At 43.8% G+C, this 6,654-nt stretch overlaps 2 long non-coding RNA genes across 2 annotated transcripts; one reads left to right on the top strand and one right to left on the bottom strand.

The window, feature by feature from the left end:
* Positions 1-3,935: 3,935 nt before the first annotated feature.
* Positions 3,936-5,581, bottom strand: LOC148849110 (uncharacterized). The gene is made up of 2 exons (XR_016101023.1): positions 4,756-5,581; positions 3,936-4,338 (listed from the first exon to the last, which is right to left on the bottom strand). It is a non-coding gene; the product is annotated as an uncharacterized LOC148849110 (long non-coding RNA).
* LOC148849109 (uncharacterized) lies at positions 5,155-6,216 on the top strand. Its single transcript, XR_016101022.1, has 2 exons — positions 5,155-5,446; positions 5,518-6,216. It is a non-coding gene; the product is annotated as an uncharacterized LOC148849109 (long non-coding RNA).
* The last annotated feature ends 438 nt before the right edge of the window (positions 6,217-6,654 follow it).

The raw sequence follows: 6,654 nt of genomic DNA, 5'->3' as shown, positions 1-6,654 counted from the left end.
TGCCGCGGGCTTTGCATGAACTGGGCCAGAATATGAACACAATAGCACAACTCAGGTCATGTGATGGTTACATATATCAACCGCCTTGCTAGTCTTCGATACTGATTCGGATTGTCCATTAGAGCGCCCTAGGCCAGCTTAAGATGATGATTCTGTTCAATGGGCACTGATGCTGGTTTGGCTCCCAATAGTCCACATTTCAAGATAATGTCCAGGGCATACTTCCGTTGAGATAAATATATTCCCTCAGGACCACGAGCTACTTCAATACCTAGGAAATATTTGAGTGGTCCCAAGCATCGACTGAGATACTCTTTGAATCTTATAATGGCTACAGTATCATTCCCCCAACAATCAAATCATCAACATGTATCAGCACATGCAGACGAACATTGCGTTTGAAATAAGTGAACAAAGAGTAATCTAGATACGATTGAACAAACCCGAATTGTATCAAGGCCGTTGTTAATTTCAAGAACCAGCATCTGGGAGCCTGACGTAATCCATAAAGAGATTTCTTCAGTTTGCACACTTTTGTTCAATCCTTAGATGCGAAACCTGGTGGCAACTACATGTATACCTCCTCATCCCAATCCCCATGTAAGAATGCATTATGTACATCCATCTGATGCAACTCCCAGTTCTTAGAGGTTGCCATGGCTAGGAAAGTGTGGACTATCGTCATTTTGGCCATAAGAGTGAAAGTTTCATTATAATCTAACCCCTCAACCTGTTTATTCCCGAGAATAACTAGCTGAGCCTTACGTCGTTCAATCGTCCCGTCTGAATTATATTTGATCTTATAAACCCATTTACTCCCTATTGCCTTTTTCCCGAGAGATAGAGTTTCCAATGTCTAAGTACCATTATCCTCCAGAACCTTGATTTCCTTCCTCATAGCTTCCCTCCGTTTCTCACTTTCCATTGCCTCAGAAAAGCTGGTGGGCTCGGCTCCAACAGTGACTGCTGCTAAGAAAGCTTGATGTCTAGTAGAGAAATTAGTATAATGTTACATAATTCGCTATGGGATAGGGAGTCGTACCTGAGGACTCTGATTCAAAGTTGGCTTGAGTGTGAATGAGGCCTTTCAAGCATTGAGCAGTGTAGGTCACGTAGGGCTTCAACAAAACAGACGACGTGCGATGCTGATGTCCCTTACCAAGTTGCTCTTCTGGTGCCGTTTGTGGTGCTGGATCCATTTTAATTTTGTCCTCACTACCATCATCCTGCACACTCTCTTCTTCTCCATGCTCCTCTCTTCCACCATCATTATTCTCAAGGCTCCCCTTATCATAGATGTCGGCTGCATCACTCCCCCTGTCTTTATTCCCTCTGTGGCTGTGTACAACATCATCATCAACTCCGGCATCAACTGGTGCAATGGCTGGGCCAATTTTGTCTCCCAAAATGGCTTCTGAACTAGTGATGTATGGAAATATATTCTCATGGAAGACTACATCACGGGAGACAAAATATTCACCTCTTTCAATGTCATATACGCGCCAACCTTTCATTCTCTAGGGATAACCCACAAAAACACACTTCCTACTCCTTTCTCCAAACTTATCCTTGTCTCAAGTACTGCAATGAGCATAGTAGAGACAACTAAATGCTCTCATGTGCTCGTATTGAGGTGGCATCCCAAACAATACCTCATACGGAGTCTTCCCGTCAAGTACAGAAGAAGGTGTATTTATCAAGTATCCAGTGGTTAAGGCACATTCCCCCCAAAAACCAATGGGCAAGCCTACTTGAAATCTCAATGCTCTCGCAGCATTCAAGATATGCCTGTGTTTTCTCTCCACCCAACCATTTTGCTGCGGTGTCCCAACACACGAAGTTTGATGCAGAATGCCATGAGTCTCAAAGTATGATTTCAAGCTTTTAAATTATGTTCCATTATCACTTCGAACAGTCCTAACTTGCTTGCCAAACTAACATTCTGCCATGGCACAAAATTTCTCAATAATATGTGCTACTTCACTTTTTTCCAGTAACAAGTAAACCTACACAGCACGAGAATAATCATCAATAATGGTTAGAAAGTAAACTACACCACAAGAGGCTGGTAATTTATAGGTGAAGGGATGAGAGATTCATCGTATGGACGCCCAAATCTTGTAGAATAAGGTGGGCGAATTTCAAAAAAAAAATTTCTCTCCCTTCAATTGGGAATCGCATTCCCTATTTAGAAAATCATATTTTCAAATATCATCCTTGAACCATAAACTGAACCAGATCTGAACAAAAGTAGTAGGAGAGGATTATACCTGATACGGAGAAATAATATCTCCCAACAAAGGTGTTCACGCCCAAGGAAGGATCCAAAGACTGCTCCCACTGAAGATGGCGCAGTGTAGGGTGGAGCAGAATCAGTAGTGTTCTCTCCAAGAACCTAATCCTTCGCAAGAAGTAGCAGAATGGCACGTGAGCACAGCTTCCTATCAGTCCCTTCACAAGGAACTGATATCAAGATCAAATCTTGATTTCTCCCATTAAAAAGGAGGTCGAACTGGCAGGTGAGGCGGCTGCAGGAAGGAGGCGGCAAGAGAGAATTCTCCCTTCTGTGATTTTAGCTCTAAAGAGGATGTGAATATGTGTCTTCTAAACGCTGCCACCCCCTCCTTCTTTTGTAACCTTAAAGGATCAGCTCCTAATCCCATTAGGAGTTGCTGATCCAAATCATATTTGGATCAGACATCCTTTAGGTGATAAGGAAAAACCCATATCTTATCTGTAGATTAGATCAGCATTCTCTTAATCTCATTAGGAGGTTTCCAAATCTGAATCACATTCAGATCTGGACTCTCTGAATGGATAGGGTTAAGACCCTATCCTATCTATTAATCCATCCCAGAATTTGCCCCATATTTAACTACTTAAATTAGCCCAGTTTGAAATGAGCTTTAGGCCCATTAAGGTTATGTGCTCACTTAGCCTTCCTAACTGCTGCCCAGTTGGGCTTCCTTGTATAGCGTGGGACCCAAGCATTGATCTACACATCAGCCACATGGGTTCGGCATAGCCTTTGTTACAAGGCCTGGCCAAATACACTGTTATGGACAGTGCACTCCCCGAAACCCATCATATGGGCTCTATGGGCGCAACACTTACCGTGAGTGGTCCTTGGGCCAAGCCTCCTTGTAACACACAGGGACTGTGGGCAGATGCAAGATTAGCCCATTAGGTATTACTCTCTATGGTCTTACACTCAACCTCTCAGCCCATAATGATCAAACACTGCCCGACAAGAGAGGACCTCTCCCTCGGCTGCAAGGAACAGTGTTGCACTCTCTTCTTATATGGATCCCGGGAATTAAAACATTTTTGTAAACATTTTGAAAACCATAACATATATATATATATATAACTTATATATCTCATATAAAATATATTTTGCTAAGCAAATCACAACGATTGAAATCAGCTGCCGGCAGTCTTGGTTTCCATCAGTGAGAGTGCATCCCTGATCATTACCTTTGTCAGACAAAGGGGCTGATCTTGTCACTATGATCACCCACTCAGATGAATTCTCAGACTACCCCAACATACCTAGGTTTTGACCCCTGCTAAGGATCTTATTGATTGGTACATCAAAGACAACCCAATTCGACACCTAGTGTAGTATCATAATTGAGTCTAGGGGTCGGGTGTAACTTTTCACTTTTGCCCATTAATCTCCAAGGTCCAAGGCAATACTAGAAATCTGGTCCGATTCAGAAATTCAATTAATCCTACACTACATGTGCCTTGGGTCTCACCCTGGCTATTGAGATAGGCCACCCCATCCGACTTGGTGGCACATCAGTGTCAGCCTTATCAGGATAGGTCTCCCCAGACCGACCCACTAGCTGTGAACATTCTAAACTAACACGAGTCTCATTAAGTGTCCAGTTTAAGGGTATTATACAGAAACATACCAAAGGAACATGAATCAAATATGTACTTTACTCATTTACAATAAACTCATAATGTACATCATTCTAATTGAAGCTAAGGGCATACAAAAACTGTCCAACAATAGGCGCCCCATGTATCACAATGAATTAGAGAGAAACAATCATCAGCTTTATGTTTACTTTCAGGAAAAATTTCCCGTGTTTGTTTTGCTCTGTAACAAATATCACATGGCTTATCTTCTTCAGTTCTACTATTTAATTTATCTACTTTAGGGAGAAAAGATAATATCTGTTTAGATGGATGCCCTAATATGTGATGCCATAACTCCCATTCATCCATACCTCTTGTTCTATTCGCCCGAACCGGTGCTACTCCTCTAAAATGATAGACCCCATCACACTGCTCACCCACGCTGATCGGAATCCTCGAGGTTTGGTCCTGTATCACACATAGATTGTCAGTAAAAGTGACAGTACATTTTATCTCTTGCAATAATTTTGCTATGGAAATAAGGGTGCAGTTCATTCTTGGTACAAAAAGCACATGATGCAGATAAATATTTCCACCCAAATGTAAAGTCCCTTCCTTCACTGTAGTGGTTTGCTTCCCATTGGGAAGTCCCATCGGAAACAGTGTAATATTCCATGCATCCATCAATAAGTTAACTTCTCTAGTCATATGGTGCGACGCCCCGGAGTCAATTATCCAATCAGTAGAAATTTTCTTACTAGAGAGTTTTTCATCAGTCCTGGTTTTGTAAGCATCAAGCATGCTTACGAGAGACTGCCACTACTCATTATTAAGCCCATTTAGTTTGGTCCTGTCTCTATCGGTCACAGCTGCATTAGCACCCACCTCACGCCGTGCTGATGATTGAATGGCATAAGTTTTTGCTGAACCTCGGTCATGTCCGCCAAAGGGTCCACCCTGTTTTCCTTGACCTGCTCCATCCCTGGTTGACGTAACGCGAGGTCTATCTCCCCACCATACCGACTTACTTGATCTCTCACCATTCCTATCTTGTTGACAGCCATGGTGACCGATTAGCAAGACTCATCAACATCTGTTCAATTTCTCAACTTTAGGAAACACGTCTCTATCACTGTCTGTTACAACAAATATTAATGGCCAGAGGTGCGTCACAGTCTCAGGCTTAGTCTTCAATGTCTAGTCAGCCAGGTGTCGTCGGCATAGCGCCGCGTGGATCTACACTGGAAGCCAAAAAAGGATTAGTTCGGGTTTGGTGGGAACGGAAGGAATATGTTGGGATTCTACATCATCGAAGCCCCTGGCTTGAAGATCACCCCTACCGTCGAATGAACGAAGATTGCAGACGCAGACTGAGAAGGTAAGAAATCTTGAAGACGAAGACTGAACTGAAGGATTGTAGAGTGCAGACTAAGCCGCACCTCTGTGCAGTGTGCTACGGTAGTCGGCGGTGGCGGGAGCGGAAGCAATATGTCGGGGTTCTACACCGTCGAAGCCCCTGGCTTGAAGATCGCCCCTACTGTCGATCAAACGAAGATTGCAGATGCAGATTGAGAAGGTAAGAAATCTTGAAGACCAAGACTGAATTGAAGGATTGTAGAGTGCAGACTAAGTTGCACCTCTGTGCAGTGTGCTACAGCGGTCGGCAAAGGAAGCAATATGTTGGGGTTCTACACCGTCGAAGCCCCTGGCTTGAAGATCGCCCCTACTGTCGTCCCCGTTAAGAGTTGGAGCCAGCGGTGGAGGCGGATCCTGCTGCACCCAGGAACCCGCTCGCTACCAAGGCAACTCGTAAATCTTTACCGACCACTGGAGGTGCGAAGAAACCTCACAGATACCGTTCAGGAACTGTTGCCCTCCGTAAAATTCGTAAGTACCAGAAGACTACGGAGCTCCTCATCAGGAAACTTCCGTTCCAGAGGCTTGTTCGTGAAATCGCTCAGGACTTAAAGACGGATCTCTGTTTCCAAGGCCACGCTGTGTTGGCTTTGCAGGAAGCGGCCAAGGCATACCTAGTGGGACTGTTTGAAGACACTAACCTCTGCATCATCCATGCCAAGCGAGTCATGATCATGCCCAAGGACATCCAGTTGACTCGTAGGATCCGTGGTGAGAGGGCCTGCAGCTGGTGTTTCCAAAGACAGAGAGATGGCTCTGCTCACAAGTCCACGGGAGGAAAGACACCCAGGAAGCCGCTCTGATACCATGTAAAAATCTGTGTCTCGTTCCTCCTCATTATGCAAGGCGCAACCATATATATATATATACATACAATCTATGCCTGAAATTTAGGAATAGGAGTTCCTAATGCATGCAAGTTTCCTAGTCCATGACGAATTTCAATAGTTTGACATAGTCTGCAGCTTCCTTACAACTTTATAGTTCAAGCTCCACATATGAACCTTTGACCAAAGCCTTTTCCACCATTAGCCGTGCGAGATGAAGACTCAGAGTTTGTTCAAATTCCTCAGCCAGCTTTTCTTTCCCCTTGCTATTTGCCATGTCACCACTCAGTTTGTCTTCGAAAGTGAGAATCTTGACAGCAGCAATGTCGGATTACCTACAAGAGATTCCTTTAGCCGGAAGAGGTTGAAAGGAAACCGACAGCGACTCCGCCACCCTCAGGATACTACAGTGGTTGCTGCATGACTGAGAGAGAGGGGAGACACTTAAAATTTTAGATAAATTGAGTTATTGGATACAATACTATAACTAATAAAACTTCAAAGAAGATAAGAAAGGCAAGCTCACAGCTGTTTAATTGTG

The sequence above is a fragment of the Nelumbo lutea genome, chromosome 6, assembly GCF_056320005.1.
Source record: "Nelumbo lutea isolate HS-2025 chromosome 6, American lotus-T2T, whole genome shotgun sequence".
NCBI classification, from domain to species: Eukaryota; Viridiplantae; Streptophyta; class Magnoliopsida; order Proteales; family Nelumbonaceae; genus Nelumbo; species Nelumbo lutea.
The sequence above is the reverse complement of the archived record's forward strand: the minus strand, read 5'-3'. Positions and strand labels throughout refer to the sequence as shown.